General features: G+C 37.7%; 1 protein-coding gene across 1 annotated transcript in view; it reads left to right on the forward strand.

Moving 5' to 3' along the window:
• Window positions 1–23,765, forward strand: part of GPR158 (G protein-coupled receptor 158) — a 441,872-nt gene that overhangs the window by 262,856 nt on the left and 155,251 nt on the right.

Genomic DNA, 23,765 nt, shown 5'->3' on the forward strand with positions numbered 1-23,765 from the left:
ATCGAATTTACAGCAAAATAAAAGCCAATTGTTGGTTATCCCTCTCGAAAGACAAATGGATTCAGGCCCCAAATTTTCCTGGCTGAGGTCTGGAGCCTGCAGAAACTGAAAAAGCTTCTCTTAAGAAAAAAGACACTTGAAAGAATTCGAAGCTGCAGACCTACTGAAGTTTGTAGTCATGATCAAAGATCCTTAAGAACTGGATCCATTTTGGAGAATGTAGTAGCGGCTGGGGTCTTGGTGACTAAGTCAATGACTATAAATGAGAAAGAACATCATAGTGGAGGAAGGAAAAGAAAGCTTGCAGAAATCATGAGAAGAGCACTTTAGCTCAATAATTTTTAATGTGACCAAGAGAAACAGAGAATAATGAGTAATTGAATATTTACCAAACAAATCTTGCCAACAAGAACATTAGGATATTTCAGAGTATTGATTTTTTATTGAACCCACTGCCCACTGTCTCTTAATAACTTAGCTCTCTTCTCCATGTCTTTAAGTTATTGCCAGGTAACCTTCAGGTAGGATATAAGGACATGGCTTACATCTCTTCTTCTCTTCAAATGTCTTCCCAAAGAACTAAACCTATTAAGAACCTTTGGAGAGGAGCAGCTAGGTGGCACAGTGGATAGAGCACTGGCCCTGGATTCAAGAGGACCTGAGTTCAAATCTGGCCTCAGACCCTTGATACTTACTAGCTGTGTGACCCTGGGCAAGTCACTTAACCCCTGTTGCCCTGCCAAAAAAAAAAGAACTTTTGGGGAACAGAAGAAAGAATAGTCTTAATTCATATTATTAAATGGAATAGGGTAAAATTTCAAATTTTCTATTTGGTGAAAGCCTAGATCAAGAGTTGGCAATCTAACTGCCACCTGTTTTTGTAAGCCACAACAATGGTGTTTAATTTCTAAATAAAGTTTTATTGTGTTTGAAAATGTAAAAATCATTCTTATTTCTGAAGTTTTGCACATCTGTGATCTAGTCCTTCCTTGGGACAGGAGGAATACAAGAATCAATCAAAAAGTTCAGACTTGGATAGTACTAAGGTTTCTTCTAGGCATTAAATTCTACAGGGCTAAAACAAAAATGAGAAACTGGTTCCAGAAATATAGATTGAGGAAACAGAAGCTAGTACTGGATTAAGAAACAAGATGTAGGACCCTACAGGATGCTGGCCATTTGTACTGTTGTAAGAAAATTTTAGTATTGCTGCCTTTTTAAAAAGACCACTGTTCACATTCGAGGATGGAGCTTGCAGAATTGAGTGGTGGCATCAAACTTTAGTTCAAGTTAGTGATAGAAGAATTCCTAGCTCTACTTTTTTATGTCTATTTAATTAAGATGAGATGTCAGTTATAAACCTGGCATTATCTGGTTAGCTCCTGCTCTGCCTGTTAGTAAAATTCCAGATGGAGATATCAGCTTTAGCTTCATTATTTGCTGATCAGTTTATTAACTTGACTGATATAGATCTTCCCTTTCTGATGCCAGTTCTTTGATGTGTAAATCTTTACCTTCCCCTTTGCATATTGTAAAAATTCCAATTGAATCCATCTTACCTTGTTCTACATCAAATTTTTAGAAATGTTATTCATGCCCAATTGGATTTTGTGTTACATAGGACTGTGCTCTGAGAAGATAATTAACCAGTTATTAAAATGCCTCTGTGTGTTGATAAGTATGATGGGCAGCAGTATCTGTCAAAGAATCCCTGAATATCTATATATTTTTATGATACAACCTCAACTCAATCATTTACTCTTTTTGTAACCCAAGGCATAATGGAGACCATCAGAGAAGTGAAAGCTAGGGATAGGTCCTGGATCTGTTATTTCATTGGTATAGGGACCTCCTAGATGAGGAAGCTCCTTCTACTGGGTAGGTTGGAACTTTCTCTGCAATTTATAGTCTTAGAGACTAACCCAGAGAGCTGAGCAGTTTAATAAATTGCCTAAGGTCACATAGCCAGGCAGAATTATAAAATATGTGTCAGTTACTTAGTAAAAATGAAAGCCAACTTTTGGAGACCCCCTGCCATTTATTTGATTCCACATAAGGTCAAGAGAATAAGTGAAATGTCTCCAATGCATTGGAGAGAGCTGCTGCTGTGCTTTTAGAGCAGTCCATGGACAAGGGACAGATAGATGTAGATAGTTTGAGATCATCAGAGTTCAGGAGTCATCTTGTATGAGTCATTTCATCCCTTTGACCCTCAGTTTGTTGTTTTATTTGTTTTAGAGACTGAACCTGCCCCTCTCAACCAAACTGGAAGTGTAACAGCCACTCTCTGTCTGATCTCAGTGTTGACTGACAAAACTGTGATCTGTTCTACTTCTTACTTGAATCAATTAATCCATCCTTAAGCATCTTGGTGACTTCTCTTTCAAGTACTCACCATACTGGTGTCAGATCTTATCTGATCTGGTGGAGATCTGATCAGCTTTAGCTCTACTGCAGCTCAGAGTTCCTGAGTTCAGTTAACCTGATATCAGGGATTACATGCATGTGCATGCATACCCAGCTACTGAAGGTAGGGAACAAGCATTTGTTAAACATTCACAATGAGCCAAACACTATGCTAAGTGCTTTCCAAAGATTCTCTTGTATAATTTAAATTTCTAAATGTGAGTTCTAATCTGCCCCCCCCCCAGTTTTGGGGGGAAACTGACTAAAATCACTGGTAAATGAGTTTAGGCTTTGTAAGCATTTATTGAAAGATAGTAAAAGAAAGAGAAAGATTGAGAACAGATTTCTTATAGCCTGAAATCCTTGCCTTCCCAAACTCCCCTGTGAAGTTCCCTGCCACCAAGCCGATGTCTCGAAGCCAAAATGAGTGAGTTCCCTGTGCAGGCTCAGCTTCCTTCTTCCTGTCCCCTCCCAGAAATGAGAGGCTCTTCAAGCTGATTGGTTGACTGGGCCAAAAGGTGGTCAAAGTTCAAAATCGTTAGCTTCTGAGAACCATGCTTTCTTAAGTACTCTCAAGTACCGGCCAGATGTGCTTTGAATCTAGTTAACTAGAAGCCAGCCATTAATCCAGTCAATTCAATCAGTTTATCTGCTAAACCATTGTCTTAACACACTCTGCAAGCCTTAGTTTTGTCAGTGTGGGGCTCATTGATTTAGGTAACACCTAGATCCTCTTAGTCCCTCAGGCTCACAACCTGAGTCATCCTGGATTCTTCACCATTTCTCACCCCCATATCCAAGCTGTAGCCAAAAACCTGTTGCTTTCACATTTCCAGCATCTCTTGAATATAGTTCTTTCTCTCCTCTGACATTGCTACCATTCTGGTGTAGGCTCTTAATCACCTTACACTGATCTATTGAATTAGCTTTCCAGTTCATCCACCTCTTTCATCCGTCCCCATTGCAATCCATCCTCCATTTAGCCACAAAAGTGATATTACTAAAGCAAAAGTCCAATCATGTCACTCACCCTACTCAATAAACTCTAGTGGCTTTCTATTGCTGCCGGGATCAAATACAAATAGCTCTGTTTGATATTGAAAGTTCTTCATGGGGTAGCTAGGTGGCACAGTGGATAAAGCACCAGCCCTGGATTCAGGAGGACCTGAGTTCAAATCCGGTCTCAGACACTTGACACTTACTAGTTGTGTGACCCTAGACAAGTCACTTAACCCTCATTGTCCTGAATAAAAAAGAAAGGAAGGAAGGAAGGAAGGAAAGAAAGAAGCTCTTCATAACTCAGTACCCTCCTACCTTTACAATCTTCTTACACATTATTCTTTGATATGTAATCTTTGTTTAAGTGACACTGGTCCCCCGGTTGTTCCATGAACAAGACACTCTATTTGTCATCTCTAGGCATTCTCTCTGGCTGTCCCTCATGCCTGGAATGCTCTCCCTCCTCCATTTTCACTACTGACTTCCTTGTCTTCCTTTAAGTCCCAAATAAAATCCCACCTTCCAAAGGAAGCCTTCCCTAACCACATCTTAATTTCAGTACCTTCCCTCTTTTAATTATTTAATATTTATCCTGTCTATGCCTTGCTCTGTATGTATTTGTATGTTGTGTTTCCCCCTGCCTCCCATTAGATTATAAGTTCCTTGAGGGCAGGAAGTGTCTTTTGCCTCTTTTTGTTTCCTTACTGCTTAGCACAATGCTTGGCATGAAGTAGACACTTAAATGTTTACTGAATTGTATTATAAATTCTCTCCAAGAATTAAATAATCTAAATGATCTTATGCTATTGAAAGATTTTTTTGTTTGTTTGTTTTTGATAATGTCTGCTCCTCTTCCCTAGCCCTACTCTATTATGCTAGGGATAATAAAATGGGTTTGGCATACCTCCTTCTTATATTGGGCATGCCAGTAAAGTAATGAAGTTAAGTATGGATAGTCAGCGCCCATTAAAATCTTACTTTAATGCTTCACCATGGCAAGAGTTTGGGAGGCCAGTGCTAGTGCAACAAAAGCATTGGCAGAACCTACCAAACTAGAAAGATATGGTGGTATTGTTGACATGTTATTGGACAAGTCTTTGGTAGCTCTGTTGACATAAGACACTGTAGTTTGTAAAGATGAGATTGATGAACATTGTTAGGTGCCCAGAAAAGGGTAATTTCTCTATATATTAAGTATCTACTGTATGTCAGCCACAATGCTTACTCTGTCTTCTAAAAAGCAGCCTAAGTAACTAAGTGCAGAGTCATTACCAGATGATTGATTATCGTTCTCTAAATTTTTGTCAAAGCAATTCATATATTCCTTGCTTAACATGTGGAGAGTCTGAGACCTGCATCTGCAGAGCTAGCAACCTTACCAGTGACACCATTTCTTTATTTTTATATTGTGTGTGTGTCTGTCTATCTGCTTATCTACCTACCTACACATACACAAGATGTCTCCTCAAATAGAGTATAAACTCCCTGAGAACAGTGACTGTTTCATTGTTGTCTTTCTATTACCAATCTCTAGCACATTACCTTCTCTACTTATTGAATGGTTATTAATTTTGAATTATTATAATGACAGCAGCTAGCATTCATATAGCATTTAAAGCTTTACAACACACTCTAAAGATGTATTTCATTTGTTCCTAAGAGCAACCCTGTGAAGCAGGTGCTATTATTGGCCTCATTTTACAGATGAGGAAACTGAGGCTGAGATAGTTAACTGATTTTCTTGAGTGTAATTTGAATTCAGATCCTCTATAGCCAGAGCCAACACTTTCCACTATACTATATAGGAATGATTCTAATATATCCTCTTAGAAATCTGGAAAAGGGGTAATTCAATCATTGCATCTGTCAGCACTAAGTAAGCATCTGCCATGCACAAGGCACTGTGCTAGGCACTGGGGATTCAAAGACCAATGCAGCAGACACTCCCTTCAAGGAACTTATGTTTTATTTCATGAGATAACATGTACATTTCAATTATATATACATATGTAAAATGTGTATATAAAGCATGCATACATGATATATACACATATATAGCATATACAAATAAAACATTATATATCAAACATACACAGCACGCACAAATATGTATTCTATATAATTGTTATAAAACATATAATTATATATGTGTGTATGTACACACATCAATACATATACATACCCATACCCATACATACATATGTTACACACAAAATGAAGATGTTAGTGGGAAATGTCAAAACCCTAGTAACTCAGGTTTATATGGAAAGACTTCACCTAGAAGGTAGTGCTTTAGTTGACCTTGAAAGAAGCTCAGGATGGGATTTTAAGTGGTGGCAGGGAAGAAAAAATGCCTTCCAGGCAGGGGTTGGGGTGGGCAAGTGGAAGTCAGTGCAAAAACAGAGGCTGGGGTCAGAATGTCCCACGTCAAGAACAATAAGAAGACCAGTGCAGTTGGATTGTAGAGTTCAATGAAGGGGAATAATATATAATCAGGCCAAAGAGGTAGATTAGATCTTAGTTGTGTTGGGCTTTATAATTCAAATTGTGATGTATGAAATCTAATGTGTGATTGCCTTACCTGACCCCAGTGTGGGGGAGAAATTAGCTAAGATTTACTGATAAATTCAGCAACGTTTTAGGCTTTTAAGTATTTATTAAAGTGTATTAGAAGTTAGTGAAGAGAGAGAGTGTGAGAACAGATCTCTTAAAGATTGGAAAAACCTAGCTCAGATCTATGCAGGATAGACAGAGAGAAAACCTTACCTTCACCTAACAGCTCACACTTCCAAAGAGAACACATGAAGTTCTGAAAGTTAGGAAATCTGTCTACTCTGCCTGCCCCTGCCACCACAAGCTTGTTCCAGAACAAAAAAGGATGATCCTCAGTCCATTCCAGTGGAAGCTTCCTGAAGGACCAGAAGAGGGGTTGTCCCCACACACAGTTCCAAGCTAATTGGCTGGTCGATTTATTGACATGACTTACAGGTGGTCTATGAATAGACGTAACTTCCAGACACCAGGCAGCTTCCAGATGCTAGTCACATGCTTTCTTTTCAGGGGGGTGTCACCCTGGTTCTTACATTGTCTTTCTCAACAGGGGTTGGCACCCTGATTCTCACACTGTGCTTCATGAAGAAACATTGTTTCCTTACATGAAAAGAGAGAAAAGAAATTGAGTGACACATTAACAGAGGCTAAAGGGGGCACTCTCCTTTAGTAAGTGGACGTTATAAACTGTGTATACAATGGTGAAAAAGAAAACAGGAAAATATCCATTTAAGTAAGAGAGGCAAGAGTTTAAGTAAAAAAAAAAATGTTCTTTAGGGTTTCACTGTGTGATTAGTCCTGTGTCAAGTTCTAATGTTTCATTGTGTGATTAAATATTTCCCAACACACCCTTGTATTACTCTATGTGTATTGCTTGGGCTCTGTAGAGGTGGTGAACATGGTTCAGGAAATGAAGTCACTTAGTGACTAGGAGCAGTGATAATAGCAATGATAGTAAAAACAACAACAATGTCTGGCAATTACATAGCACTTTAAGGTTTGTAAAGTACTTTACATACATTATCTTGTTTGAGTTTAACAGCACTCCAGTGTGGGGAAGCATTGAGGGGAGAGAAGATTAGGAAAGACTTTATTTTTTAAGTCTGTTGCCAGTATGACATAATGGTGGTGTCTGGGTAAATTATGTTGGGAATTACAATTTGTATTTTAAAAAATCAAAGAGTAAATTGGAACTGTTCTCATGGCAAGAGTGTTTTCTGATGATAGTGCTCTCTGAGAAGTTTAGGGGTTATATACTGTTCTGTGGGTGCTCAGTTATTCATTACACTATTCATTTTTAAAATTCTGCTTATTATTGCTTACTGATGCAAGAAGTTAGTTTTAAAAATAATTTAATACTGCTTATTATTTTGTAACAATGCTTGCATTGGAGGGTCTGAATGTAAGATTATCACCATTTGTGCAGATGAGGACAAGTCTGGCTAAATTTAGCATTTTTATAATTGTGCCTTAGAGAGTTGAAGCACTTAAAACATTTTCTTAGAGAATTTCAAAAGAAAGCTATGGTTTGATGGTCCTATATAATTCTGAAAAAGTGATTAATATTTTTATCTCATAATAATTTGTTGGTATTTCTTAAAAGGAAGAGAAAAGCATCTATTTTTTCAGTACTCTTTTTCTTTGGTCTCCATAATAGTAAAGAAACATTTTGGGAGAGAAAATTTTTCAGGTTGTTAAGATGTCCAGAACCTCATGTCCTCTTTCATTGCCTTGATCAGATTCACCATTTTCCACTCAACCAATCAAATTGGCTAGAAGGTATTGGGTATGTCAGAAAAATGTTAACTAGATGCAGACCTCATTAGAGCTATTGTGTGTGTGTGTGTGTTTGTGTGTGTGTGTGTGTGTGTGTGTATTACATTGATGACCAGTTAAAAATAGCAGCTCTACTGAAGGCTTCATTTTTTTATTTGAATATTAAATGATTTGATTGCATTTCTGCTGAGTGCTTAAGTTTAAAAGGAACCCCTACTTCTTTATCCCTATGCTACTCCTTTAGTTTACTATACTGAGTCTTACAAATAAGAAGCCCTGTGAATATGCAAAGTAATATTAGGAGTCATGTAGCCTCATTATCATGTTTTACAAAAGAGAAAATTGAAATCCAGGAAAAAAAATCCTTCAGCAAATAGGCAAAAGACTTGCCCAGACTCATCATTCAGCTAATTAATGTTTTAAGAACAGAACCCAGATGCTTTGAATTCCAGGCTGATTTTTCTTTCCACTACCCAATGGTTCTCAAACATTTTTTGGCTTCAGGACCCCTTTATACTCTTAGAAATTATTAAGGACCCCCCCAAAGTGTTTTTACTTATACATGTTTTATTTGTTGATATTTACTACATTAGAAATTAAAATATCTTAGTATTATTATGAAACTAATATTGACCTCATGCAAGGTTAGGTACCTTCAGAGGTCCTGGGACCCCACTTTGAGAACTACTGAACTATACCATGTTGTCTTCATGGATAAATGTGCTAAGAGGAGAGTTGAGCCAACCTAGGTCCCTTGGCACTTCAGTTAGGAAGGGAGGGTTGGTGAGCCCAGGAAGCTGGTACCATCAGATAAGGGCTGGCTCTGAATTTCTTTTATTAGATCACTGATTCCAATATACTCAACATATAGAAGGAGATTGCTTTGAAAAATAATTTCTTTCTTAAAAACATTCTTTTTTTCTTTGAATTCTTATGTATTTTATGACTTTATTTTATTTTTTATAATAATTTAAAAATAATAGACATTTTTATTTAAAGTTTTGAATTCCAAATTCTATTACTCCTTCCTTCCTACCCTTTTCCCCTCCTTGAGACAGCAAGCAATCAGATGCAGGTCATATATGTACAATCATGTAAAATATCACCATATTAGTCATTTTGTATGAGAAAATTTGAATAAAAGAAAAAATGAAAGAAAGTGAAAACATAGCATACTTCAGTCTGTGTTCAATCAATATCAGTTCTTTCTTTGGAAGTGAATAGTATGATTCATCATTGGTCATTTGGGATTGTCTTGGATCATTGCATTGTGAGAATAGTTAAGCCATTCACCATTCTTCATCAAATGATATTGCTCTCACTGTGCATGACATTCTCCTGGTTCTACTCACTTCACTATACATCAGTTCATATATGTCTTTCCAGGACCTTCTGAAATCATCCTGTTTGTCATTTCTGATAGCACAATAATATTCCATCACTATCATGCACGATAGCATGTTCAACCATTCCCCAAATCATGGCCATTCCTTTGATTTCCAATTCTTAGCCACCACAAAAGATATGCTATAAATATTTTGCACAAATAGTTTTTTTCTCTTTTTGGGATGTCTTTGGCATATAAACCTCAAGGTGGTATTGGTGGGTCAAAGGGTATGCACACTTTGATAGTCCTTTGGGGATAGTTACAAATTGCTTCTCAGAATGGTTGGATCTGTTCACAACTTGACCAACAGTGGATTAGCATCCCAGTTTTCCCACATTCCCCTCTAGCATCCAATATTTTCTATTTTTTCTGAAAACATTCTTGATTATTAGCATTTAAAGTTATACAGAAAACAAAACAAACAATAAAAAACAGTAAGAAGTCTGACTAAAAGATTTATGATGATGATGTGGCTTAAATACAACCAATACCTCTTAATGGACAGGATGGAAGATAGCACACAAAGGTTCCTTCAAGTGCTAAATCTCATGCCCCCAATACCAATGATCCAGAATTTTAAAGTATTGTTTAATGATTAAAAAGACTTTTTATTCAGACAAATGATTATTTTCTATTGACACTAACAAATTATCACCTAAAACTTTAAACAAAAAGGACAACTAACATGAATTATAAATGTTACAGGAAGGAGTTGGCTGACTCAGTTGATTATTTATTTGTTTTTCCATTATTTGTCTATTTATTTGGTTATGTAAGATTTATGAACCACCAGCTGCCTGAAGGATTTCGGATTGGCTTATAAAATTAAAAATAATGCAAAATAAGGCATAGCAATTTAAGAAACAGAGAGCAGAGAAACACTACTTAAACTGATAGTTCTCATGCTGATCTTTTGTAAAGGCTAAATATGTAACATAAAATCATGCTGATTAATATTGAGAGGCAGTATTTTTGGAGCAATGTTTGCAGTCTGAGGATTTAGGTTCCTATCTTGGGTTTTCTCTTACTCACTTTATTACTTTCCCTATCACCACCAGCAGCAGCAACAACTGCTGACCAATTGCCACTAGCAATCTGGAAGGAACAAGAGCCCTGGGAGTATCAGCACTCCTCTGCACCAAAGGGCCTTCTTCCAGTTCAGTCCTCACAATAATTACCCAGGAAGATGGTTCTTGTGGAGATGGGGCCAGCCATCCCCACCAACTGCTCATGCATTGCCACCAATAAGAGCAAGCCAGGCCAGCTAATGCAACAAGGCATCCTGGGGGAGAGACAGGAGGCAGAACATGCTGAGCAGTCAAAGCACTACTGCCACCCTAGCCACCATCTTCCCTGATATTCTTGTGGGGAGAGTGAAGCACCCTGAACCCAAGAGTCTTGGGAATAATAACTCCCTCATCTATCATCCTGGGAAACAACTCCTATGGAGATGCAGCCTGGCAACTATCCTGGAGGTGCTACTGCCAGATATATTGAGGACCTAGCAAACAAAGTTCTTGTTTTCAAAATCCTTGGCATTGGTCACACCGTTCAACCTGAAATGCACATTATTTTACCAGTTGGAATTATATTAAAGAAGCAGCATCAACATCATCTTTGCCTCTGCATCCTTAGGACCACGGGACTTTTCCATCTGACTTATAGCTGAAAGCTTCCATGTGTTGTCTCCCCCATCAGAATGTGAACCTCTGAGAGCAGACTGTCTTTTCTGTTTATATCCCTAGCACTTAGCAGTAGTAAAAACTTAATGCTTTAGTCATTCAAATTATTTAATCTGTGATTTTATTTCCTCATGTGTAAAATGAGAGAATTGGACTAAGTTCCCTCTAAATTCCTTTCCAGCCTTTGCATGAAATTGTGATCCTACAGTCATCTGGCCTGCCTGTTGGGGATTAATCCAATGTGCCCTTCTATGACATAGGAAAATAATTCTTCTCAACTTTTGTGGGCAAGATTGCTATTGGCTGAAGTTCCCAATCCTGGCATCTAAACTAGTTGTGGCATACCATTGAGTCTTACTCTATCCCCTCACTGTAGACACATAAAGCAAACTCTTAATATGTGTCAGGTGCTGTGTAAGGAGCTAGGGTTGTATATGAAAGCAAACTAGACAGTTATGCCTTAATAGAGCTTCTTCTAAGTGGGGAGAAAACACATAGCACAATTCTAGAAAGGGGGAAAGGGAAACACATTGCAGAAAGCTGCTTGATAGTCTGGTTATCTGGTTAGATAGGACCAAATGCTCACATTGCAGAGCCATAGGTTTATTTTTAAAAATCTACTGCTCACACCTATGTTCTTGAACACTCAAAGTTCTTGAACACTTACATCCTTGTGTTTTAGCTTAATCACTGACTTTTTGTGTGTAAGACCTTCAGTAATATTGAGATGAGAGTAGGACAGCAGGTAAAAAATGAGAAGTAGAATGAAGACATAAATTGAAAAGATGAACTGTTCACACTGCAATGAAATTGAAAAAAATCTATTTAAATAGCAAACACGTAAAGGAAAAGTGCATTTGTTTGACTGTGTTTTAAGATTGACATCTTTCTGTAAAAAAATCTGAAGCTCTGATTACATTGTATAGGGAACTTCAGATCAGCACCTTTTCTGCAGTTTAGAATCTTAGAGTATTGCCTGTCACAGGTGAGACTTGAACCGAGGTAATGTCAACTCAGATTCCAACTCTCTATGTACCTCCCTAAGCTTTTTCTCCTTTCTTTTTTTCTTTCTTTCTTTCTTTCTTTCTTTCTTTCTTTCTTTCTTTCTTTCTTTCTTTCTTTCTTTCTTTCTTTCTTTCTTTCTTTCTTTCTTTCTTTCTTTCTTTCTTTCTTTCTTTCTTTCTTTCTTTCTTTCTTTCTTTCTTTCTTTCTTTCTTTCTTTCTCCTTCCTTCCTTCCTTTCTTTAGGGCAATGAAGGTTAAGTGACTTGTCTAGGGTCACATAGCTAGTTAGTGTCAAGTATCTGAGGCTGGATTTGAACTTAGGTCCTCCTGAATCCAGGGCTGGTGCTTTATCCACTGTGCCACCTAGCTGCCCTGCTTTCTTCCTTATGGTAGAGTCTGACTCATAAAACTTAATGCTTTATCACACTATATTAATTTTTTTAAAAAGAGTTGATGATGACTGTTGACTTTGTTTTCTTCACAAAACAGATAATCCTAATGAGAGGAGGACAAAAAATGTACCCAGAGCAAGGTCAAGAAATGTGCCTTCAGATCATCTTTTATTTTTATTTAATTTTTTAGGAAGGGAAAGGAACAAATATTTGTATAGAGAACCTATTGTTTGATAGACATTGTGCTAAATGCTTTTTACAAATATTATCCCATTTGATCCTCACAATAATCCTGTGAGGTAGGTTACTATTATTATCCTCATTTTACAGTTGAGGAAACTGAGGCAAACAGAGATTAAGTGACTTGCCCAGGGTCATGTGGCTAGTAAGTGTCTGGGCTTGGATTTGAATTCAGGTATTCCTGACTTCAGGACAAGGACTCTCTATAAAGCATCACTGGCTAGCTCTAATTCAAAGGACAAATTTAGTGGAACAGGGTGACAGTTAGGACACCGCCTTGTGAAAGGAAGATCTGATACTCATCATCCATAGGCAAAGAGCCTGGAATACCAGGAAGGCATTGCTTCAGAGGTCACCTGGTCAGGGTGCCACGGGAGGGAGGAAGCTATAGAGGATGCTGTTCAAGGAAGTGTCAGGAAGAGAGACATCTGGTAGCTTCTTATTTTAACTAATTATTCCTACTAAGTAAATGCTAAACAGTTGTTCTAAACTTGATTGTTTCTAAGCAACAGATGAATAGCAAGTGCTGAATTTAGGTCCACGGGGACAAAGTCTGAGTCAACTGCCCAGCCATAAAGATGACTCTAGCCTTTTCATGAAGGGGGCCCTGATTAGAATGGGGAAGGTTATGGAGTCTCACTTCATATTGAAAAGGGACATCAAATTCTTGGCTCCAATGTACTTTAAGCACAATGGGCAAAAACCCTGCTGGTGAAGTCAACAGACCTGGGTTCAAATCTTGCCTTTGGTCCTTCCTATATAGACCCAGGCCTAGTCACTTAACCTCCCTGGGCCTCAGTTTGCTTCTCAGTAAAATGAAGGAGTTGAATTAGATGGCCCCTGAGGTTCCCCCTAAATCTACACCTATGTTTCAAGTTATGTGAAAACATATTAGAAAGCTCTCTTGTGTCACATGCTAGCAAATAACTAATGAAAGATTGTGAGACTTGTATCCTTTATTTTTAGGCTTTCGAATTCAAGACCACCCTTGTTGACCATTATGTTTTTATATGAAAAGTAGGAAATAAGTCTTTCTCTCATGGGAAGACACTGTCCCTGAGGGACTTCATTTGAAATTCAGTGTTTTGCTCATGAAATAGGAAGATAACTTCTCTAAACATGAACTACATTGGAAGAATCTTCAAGAAAAATCTGGAGTAACAAAAGGGGTGGTTTAGATTAACTCTGTGATAGAATATGAGAAAGGCAGGAGAAGAAAAAATAAGTAGAAAAGAAGTTGTTCCACTTAACCTTTATCAGCCTCAGTTTCCCCATCTATAAAATGAGAATAATAATAGTTTCCCCATCTATAAAATGAGAATAATAATAGCTTCTACTTCAAAGGGTTGCTGTAAGTATCGAATAAGGTAATAAATACAAAGATGTTCCTATACCTTAAAACTCTATATAAATGCTAGCCATCATTATTTTTGCAAAGATATTATTCCTTTATGAGAAGAGGGCTGGACAGCTCCAGAAATACTATTTGCTTAAGAATAACTAGCAAAGGGGCAGCTAGGTGGTGTAGTGGATAAAGCACCGGCCCTGGATTAAGGAGGACGAGTTGAAATCCCAGCCTCAGACACTTGACACTTACTAGCTGTGTGACTCTGGGCAAGTCACTTAACTTTCATTGCCCTGAAAAAACAAAAGAATAACTAGCAAGCTCTTTGTCCAGGGACCACCACTATAACTAGCAAATTTTGCACTTGGGGCAAGCAAAGGAGTATACAATAGTCCTGGGACAAACAATAAGAAATGTATCTTCAAATTATTTGGGGGGACAAATTAGGGGGGTTTGTGTGTGTGGAGAGACACTAGAACAATGCCATATTATCTCATTTGATCCTCACAGAAGCCTTTAAAAGGTTCATGTTAATAATCTATTATATTAAAAAAATCTATTATATTTACTTTCTTTTTTTTTTTTTTGCAGGACAATGGGGGTTAAGTGACTTGCCCAGGGTCACACAGCTAGTAAGTGTCAAGTGTCTGAGGCCGGATTTGAACTCAGATCCTCTTGAATCCAGGGCCGGTGCTCTATCCACTGCACCACCTAGCTGCCCCTTATATTTAGTTTCTTTTTGAAGTCCCCCATCCTTTCAAAAGATTTCCCTAATTTATTCTGCCTGATGGTAACTGCACTGATATGTATAATCCCACTTTTGGATTTAATGTGATTATTCAAATTCTCCAGCCCATGGAAACATGTCCAAGCTATTTTAAACCCTGGGACAGAAGTGGGTGCTCCCTGACTTGATGCAAATTTTCCCTTCTCTTTCCTCTTCCCTCCCAGGTAACTAAAGAAGCCCCCTAATTTCCCAAGAATAATAAAAGATCTTGAGTATATTATAGGTAAGGACCTCAAACCAAACACAGATCTAAAGGAAACAGTAAAACTACTAACTAAAAAAAAATCATTTCCATGTGGGATTTAAATTAAGTGACAAGTGACCCAGAATATTGTTGCCTAATAATCTATTTTATTTTGTTATTGTTCCATTGAGAAATATAGCATACTCTAAAGAAAAAATGAGATGAGTGACATCAGGCAGTCTTTTTTAAGTGCATCATAGAGAGACTATTCAGTCTTTATGGAGTTTCACTTTAAATCTGTCATGAACAAAAAAATGAAGGGGCTGAGTAGTAAATTAGGGGGAATATGAGAGATGTTATATTGCAGTTCTATCTCCCACTGTGCCAAGGAATGCCTTGGAAAAGCAAAACACAGATAAATGTTCTTTCAGAATGAGATTCATTGATGGATTTCAAAGCTGGTAAGGACCTTTGAAAGCCAAGATATCAAAAGTATTCCCCCCCCCATTGGAAGTGAACTCATTTGATGTTTGCAAGATAGTGACACTGGCTGACTTTCTGTCTTCCTGTTCTTTCTTTAATAATAATGTCCAAATACACTAAAGATAAAAATTAAGAAATTCCCTAAGGGGAAAGGGATAAATTTTTCTTCTGAAACTATAGTAAATAAATTCTTAATCCAGGCCCATTTCTCTCCAAAGACAAAAGGTGCCCATATTTTAAAAAAATAGTATTACAAATAATATTTTATATTTGTATAAGGCTTTGCTGTAAAAAAATATCCTTTGCATTTGTTTTTCTTCATTTGACTCTCAAGACAGGATTTATGAAGAAGGCTGGACAGCTACAATTATTCACATTTTACAGTTGAAACTCAAGGAATTCAGTGACTTCACCATGGTTTCATAGCAAGCAAATTCTTGGGTCAAAGTATATTGAACTAGAAGGGAGCTAAAAATATCTTCTAGTCCAGGTATTCTTAACTGAGAGAGATGAACTTTAAAACTATTTTGCTATCTATACTCCCAACATAGCTGGTATCCTTTGTGATCCTCTGTATTTTATTTTATGCATTTAAAATTATTTTTGAAAAGGAGGTACCTGAGGAAGCTGGTGGTGCAATGGATTAAGCACCAGCCCTGGATTCAGGAGGACCTGAGTTCAAATCTGACCTCAGATACTTGACACTTATTAGCTGTGTGACCCTGAGCAAGTCACTTAATCCTCATTGCCCTGCAAAAAAAAAAAAAAGAAAGAAAGAAAAGAAAAGGACGTACCTGAGAATGAAGGTATGTGCTTTACCCTATGACACAAGAAAGATTTAGAACCCCTGGGCTCAATGTTCTCCAGTTCTAACATTCCATGATTCTAATACATTCAAAGCACTAGGCAAGATACCAAAGAAAGTTAATTGTAATGAGAAAAATTAGAAAAAAAATAATGTATGGAACTACTTGGTAATGCTGATGGCCCACTTTTATCTTTGTATAATTATTCAGGGAGTCAAATTTTACCTCACCTTTTTATAATTTGTATTTTTGTGTGCATTTTACGATCTGTCTACTTGTAGTATAATACTACATGCATATGACATAATCATACACATACTGTAGTTTCATGCTCAAACCATTTTTTTTTTTTAGTGAGGCAACTGGGGTTAAGTGACTTGCCCAGGGTCACACAGCTAATAAGTGTTAAGTGTCTGAGGCCGGATTTGAACTCAGGTACTCCTGACTCCAGGGCCGGTGCTCTATCCACTGCGCCACCTAGCTGCCCCTCTCAAACCATTTGTTGCTGATGGGGTGTATCATGATAAAAATGTTGGAGACTATTGCTCTATACCAAATGCCTCCCTACCATTAAGAGTCTAGAAAAAACTTGAGTGCTGGGTTAGGATTGATTGGTCTTTTGGTTAGGAAGAAGATTATCTGTGATAACTAAAGAGCCTTGGTGGACACTCATCCTTAGGGAATGGGAAAGTGATAACAACTCAACAAAAGGGAATGTTAAAGATAAGTCAGACAGATTGTAGGATAACCAGAAGAAAGGAATGTCAAAGAAGCCAGGGTCAGTGAGAGGAGTCAAAGGGGATTCCCAAGGTTTGGAGTAGTTTATACTCTTTAGAGCTGAGATTAAGACATCAAGGTACCTAGAAAGAAATATTTGAGAGTCATGTAAAGATATGAAAGTAGAGTGATGAGTGTTAGTATGCAAAGGCAAGTTCAGGGTAGCAACATTGCAGAGAAATAATTCCCAGCACAAGACTGCTGAGAAGTTCCCAAAGAGGATTTTGAAGTATGTATAAATGATTTCAAATATTCTTAAGGGGAAATAGTATGACACTGTTTTGACAAGACAAATCATATGTTCAATCTCAAGGGCTGCAGAATGTATTGTCTCTAATGGACTATATCTTGAAAAAAAATGGATACATTCTTTGTGGACAAAATGAGCAAAACAGGAGAAAGATAAAGAAACAATACTCATATAGAGCTAAAAACAGATCTAGAGCCAGCTACAAAAATGATCAGAAGAAAAGCATTTGAACCCAAAGCCAAGATTAGAAAGGTCAAAACAAATTTTGGGAAAGGAACAAAAGCTTTCCCAGAATGCATTAAATAATAGCATAAATGAAATGTGTATCAGCAGAGTTGTTCTTTTTAGTTCACCTCACACAGGGTATGAATTGTTATTGGGAATGAACACCTTTCCACAATATAAATCTTTGTAAGGGAAAAAAATGGCAACTATATCCTGTGACATGCATAATATTGAGAATATCAGAAGTACTATACCAAATTTTTTTATATATCTGAATCGAGGCACATTCCGTATCCCAAACCAAAATTTAATATTGAGGATCTTTTCCTGTTTGTATGAAGTTATGTAAACATGAATTATTAATGTGCATTTGTTCTCTCTCCATCTCTTATTCTCCCTCAGCCGTCTCAACAAAAAGACACAGGGGAAAGCAGGTGATATTTTCATTCAAACCCCACTACTAATAAAAGAAAAGTTTTTATTCATTCTTTATATTAGACAAAAGGAATTTAATTTTTCTTCTTTTTTATGGTAGGAGTACAATTCTCTGTTCATCAACTGTAGTGATAGAAATGTAAAAAAATTGAACTGTATTGTACTGCTTACTAACACTGATGGCTCACTGCTATCTTTGAATATTCATCCAGGGATTCTTAACCTGGGTCTGTAAACTTGGTTTTCATTTTTGTTTTTAATGTTTTGATTACTACATTTTGGTATAATTATTTTAAAACAATCATCTGTATTTTATTTTGTGCAGTTGAGGATGTTCTGAAAAGGGGTCCACAGGCTTCCCCAGACAACCAAAGGGATCCCTAATACACAAAAAAGATGAAGAACTCTTAATACACAAAAAGGTGAAGAACTCCTATCTGCTAAAGGGTCTAAATGCTGACAGGTTAGAGTTAGGAAGCATCTTGGTAATATTTTTGTGCTTTGTGTAGGAAGACATTCATACTTATGGTGATGATGTCCTTGTGTGGGAGTCCTTGCACTAGATCAATCAATCAATCAACAAACATTCAATTCCTACTCTGTGCCACAGGAGGCATTTTATCCTCATAAAAATCCTGGGGGTTAGGTGTTATTAGTATCCTCATTTTACAGATGGGGAACAACTGACAGAGAAATAGCCTCATAATCAGGAAGACCTGGTTCAAGTCTTATGTTTGACATACCATGGTTGTGTGTTCTTGGGCAAGTCACTTCTTGATGTTTCATGCAGATCTCTAAGACTATTAAAATACTTGTCTACACTAGTAAGGGATATTTCCTCACTGGTAGTTCTCTATGAAAGAAATAGAGAGAGAGAGAGAGAGAGAGAGAGAGAGAGAGAGAGAGAGAGAGAGAGAGAGAGAGAGAGAGAGAGAGAGAGAGAGAGAGGAAGGAAGGAAGGAAAGAAAGAAGAAAGAAGGAAAGGAAGGAAGGAAGGAAGGAAGGAAGGAAGGAAGGAAGGAAGGAAGGAAGGAAGGAAGGAAGGAAGGAAGGAAGGAAGGAAGGAAGGAAGGAAGGAAGGAAGAAAGGAAGATTCATTAAACACTGATTATATGGGAACTCTTTGCTAAGCCCCTGAAGCCTGGGACTTGGCTGGATCCTCCAGATAAAGCCAAGCTGCCACTGCCTCAACTACCTTTGCTGCTTCTCTCAGCCCAGTCACCTGCAGCCAAATCCAAACTCATTGTGTACTTTGACATTCCTATTGATAAGGAAGCCCTGGCTGAATTATCTTCTAGCTATTTGTAGACAAGTTTCTGAAGACAGCAGATATCTTCTATGCTCTGAGCACTCAAGAGAAGGGATTTGATTATAAAGGATTCTGCCTTAACAAAATTATTTCCAAGTTCATGGGCCAAGCTGATGACTTCACAGGCCATAATGGAACTGGTGGCAAATCCATCCATGGGGAGAAATTTGCAGATGAGAACATAATTCTGAGGCATACTGTTCCTGGCATCTTGTCCATGGCAAGTGCTGGGCCCCAAACAAATGGCTCTCAATTTTTTTAAAAATAGGCTTCCAAGATTGGTTGGATTGCAAATGTGGCATTTGGCCTGGTGAAAGAAGGCATAAACATTGTTGAAGCTAAGGAGTGCTTTAGTTCCTGGCATGGCAAAGTATCAAGACCAGCAAAAAGATCCTCTTTCCTGACTGTGGACAGCTCTCTGAAGTTGGTTTTGTTTCTGTTTTTTTGTTAGGGTGTGTGTGTGTGTGTGTGTGTGTGTGTGTGTGTGTGTGTGTGTGTGTGTCTTAAACCACAAATCATTCCTATGTGGTTGGGGATAGCAGCCCACCTCACCTCCATCTCCATCTTCATCTGTTTTCAAGCCCTGTAATACTTCCGCTCTCAGATTCTGCAATTCTCTTTGGATTTCACTCCTCATTTCCTTCCACAAGTCTGTCTACATTGCAGAGTTAAGATCCTATTTATGAAATAAAAACTTCATTCCAAACAACTCCACCATATAGAAAAAAATATATATTCCTGCTTTCAAGGAGCTCACACTCTGGGGAAGGCAATACTCATAAAAATCATTCATCCACAGATGGATGGGCCATATCAAATTAAAATGGTTCTTTGATGTATCAGTACTGGGGTTACAAAGCCTGTACCCTCACTGGGCTTCAGGAGAAACAATATGCATATGCAAAATCATCATAAAGACAATAGTAACAATAACCACCATTTATATAGTGCTTTAGGGTTTTTGAAGTACTTTACAAAATGCTTTTTTATCTCACTTTATCTTCAGAACAACCTTGGGAGTTGGGTCTTATTATTATCTCCATTTTGTAGATGAGGAAACTGAGGCAGACAACAGTTAAGTGACTTACCCAATGTCACGTAGCTAGTTAAGTTTTTTGACCAGGTCTTCCTGACTCCATGTCCAGCACTATGTCTGTTGTACCACCTACATGCCTGAAATATATGAAAACTATAAGCAAAACAAATTTTGAGGTTGGGAGAGAATAAATGCTAGCAATTGTAGGATCAGGATGAGCTCAGTTTTGAAGGCTCCTAAGTAAAAAGTGCCTTATGGCTTTTAGCTATGGCTGAGATTGGCAGATTCCATTACTACTTGATATTCCACCTCTTTGCCCTATAAGCTCTCCATCATCCTTTCTCCTGGGGAAGCACCCCAGGCTCCTGATGGCTACATGCTGAATTAATGCGTCTCTAAGAGTCACTCAAGGCCATGGGATATCATTCAAAGTTAAGCAAGAGCTTTTATCAAATAGTTCTCCTGGCTTCAGTTGCTCTGTTGTATACTTATCAAAGAGCAGATCCAGTTGCTGTCTGTTCTCCATACCCATCCTTGATGAGAGAGGGGTGGGGAAGGGGTGTCCAAAATTACCTCTTTATGAGACCTGGCTCATCTCATTGGTTGTATGATCTCCTGCAAGTCATTACATCTCTCTGGGCCACATCATCTTTTTTTCTGAAAAAAAGAGGGCATCGAACTAAGTTTCCTTGTAGCTACAATGTTTTTGAATATAATTTTGAAATTCAGTTGGAATTTGAGTGTTTTTTCTTTTGCTTATTGAATTTTTTTGAGAACAATATTATAGCACCCACTAAAAGTTATACTAGTAATCAAAGCCAATGACCCAATAATTCCATTGTTGGGAATAAATCCCTAAAATGTTACCAAAGCAAACAAACAAAAAACCTTCTTTGCCTCAGATTTTCGGAGCAGCACCCTATGTAATTGCAAAATACCAATAACAACAACAAAACTGGAAACAAGCTAAATGGTCAATAATAGGTGACTAGTTAAATAAATCATGGTATATTAAGGCAATAGTGTAGGATCTTAGATCTGAGCAGGAAGGGACCTAGTCCAATTCCCTCATTTACTAGGGAGGTTGATGATTTGTCCAAGAACCAATGTCTGAGGTCACATAAGTAGTATCAGAGGGAAGAGTTGCACCAAGTTTCTCCCAATGCAGAGCCAGCTCTTTCCATAATGGCACATGGACTATTATATTACAATTAAGACATGCAGATATGAGAAATATAAAGAAATATGGAAAGACCTTTTTGAAATATTACAAAGCAGAAAACAGCAGAACAGAGTACCTGTGAATTCTAGGCATTTACAAGTGTGACATGTAAAAAGTTTGAGAGACATAGTTTCTGGGTAATTTAATAATTTTATTAATAAGGTTACCATGTTTGTTAATAAAAAGAGGTCAATGGCATTCTCAAATGCCAAAGACCCCTTGTAGTGGGGAGCTTATACTTTACATGCCCTTGGAAGAGTGAGTGTTCCTGAGGGTGGCAATAAATTCTGATTATTTAACAATGAATGAGAGAATGAATATTACAATGAAAGGCTGGGATATATTACAATGACAGTCCTTGAGATAGTGACTTGGATCACCCAAGTCTTGGTCAAAGAGACTTATTAATTTCCATATCACCTTTCTGACAAAAGGGAGACTCCACTTTTTCTCAAGCCCAAGCTCTACAGTCTTTGCCCAAGATTTCACACATTAGTTGCTTTCTGGATGAGGAAGTAAAAAGGGAGGGGACATTGGTCCTGAATTCAATAATTGGTTATTAAGTATGAAAGAGAAATAATAATTTCTCTCACAAGGAAAAAAATGAAAATGAATAGGTAAAGTCTTCTGATATAATATTTATAGGAAGTGATTAAAATAATTGTTCTAATTTGAGAATTGAAATGAATTAGTTTAGATTGTGGCAGCTCTGTGGTACTATCCATAGAATGATAGATCTGGAGTCAGGAAGACCTAGAGTTTGAATTCTACCTCAGACACCTACTAGCTGCATGACTCTGGGCAAGTCACCTAAACTCTGTTTGCTGCACTTTCCTCATCTCTAAAATGGGGTGATAATAATAACACCTATCTCTCAGATTCATTGTAAGGATCAAGTGAAATAACAATTTTTTTTTTTTAGTGAGGCAACTGGGGTTATGTGACTTGCCCAGAGTCACACAGCTAGTAAGTGTTAAGTGTTTGAGGCCAGATTTGAACTCAGGTCCTCCTGAATCCAGGGCCAGTGCTCTATCCACTGCGCAACCTAGCTGCCCCAAAATAACAATTTCAATGTACTTTACACACTTTAAAATGCTATCTAAATGTTAGCCATTGCTATTATATCATAATAATATTATGTTAAATTGTTGACATTAATGTTGTTATTAATTTCTAGAAAGCAAGTTTACTTAATTTTATTGACATTTGTGATTATTTTTTCTTTCAGAGCAATGAGGGTTAAGTGACTTGCCCAAGGTCACATAGCTAGTAAGTGTCAAGTGTTTGAGGCTGGATTTGAACTCAGGTCCTCCTGAATCCAGAGCTGGTGCTTTATCTACTATGCCACCTAGCTGCCCCCTGTGATTACTTTTTAATAACACACTTAATAAAAATGGTATTTGCCTTCACATGTGGGAAGTCACACATATATGTATGTGAAAGCAAACACTATCCTAGTAAATCTCTTAGCCATGATGCTACAGAGTTAGAGAGAAGATGCCTTATGACATTTTCATTTTTGATGTTAAAGGAAAGACAACAACATCGACACAATACCTACTCATGCTTAGATAACATGGTAAAGATTTAAGTGTAGTATTTCTGAAAGTCTGAATATCAAAGACATTTTGAGAGATTCTGCTTTCAGCTCTCCAAATCACTCTTTTAAAAAAAAAAATTTTTGGTGAGGCAATTAGGGTTAAGTGACTTGCCCAGGGTCACACAGCTAGTAAGTGTTAAGTGACTGAGGCCAAATTTGAACTTAGGTCCTCCTGATTACAGGGCCAGTGCTCTATCCACTGTGCCACCTAGCTGCCCCTCCAAATCACTCAATGGCACATTCCTTGATGTAGACTGAGATGCAGCTTCAGTCACCCTTATGTTTAGCATCCATTAGTCTTTATCCCCAAGAGGAGTGTGCAGAGTCATCCAGGATCTTTTGCATACATGAATGCACTTGCTGCTGGCTGGCCAATTTATTTCTCTGTGACAGATAAAGGCATAGGCTTGGGTAAATAAGAGAGAGTGAGAGTGAGAGTGAGAGTGAGAGTGAGAGTGAGAGTGAGAGTGAGAGTGAGAGTGAGAGAGAGAGAGAGAGAGAGAGAGAGAGAGAGAGCGCAAAACCTGTATTTAACAATTGTATCTGTTCAATAGATTCCTCTCACATTCCTGTCTTAATATTGGGTACAATATAACATATTTCTCTGGACTCAGAACACATTGATAACATAGATTCACATGTGGCCAATGGACTATATGGTTAGTTGGTTTAAAAGAAGGGTTTAGGAAGTAGTGGCTGAGAAATGCACTTTCACAAGGAAAAGGGAGATGGGATACAAGACTTTTTGGATCCACTTTCTGGATGAGTCTAGTCTTCTCTTAATTTAATGGACAAGGAGTGAGAATAGTAAATATCTGCTGCTAAATTTTATCTCTGACTTCTGGTGGCACTTATCTTTAGCCATTATAC

This window comes from Dromiciops gliroides, chromosome 5 (assembly GCF_019393635.1).
Source record: "Dromiciops gliroides isolate mDroGli1 chromosome 5, mDroGli1.pri, whole genome shotgun sequence".
NCBI lineage: Eukaryota > Metazoa > Chordata > Mammalia > Microbiotheria > Microbiotheriidae > Dromiciops > Dromiciops gliroides.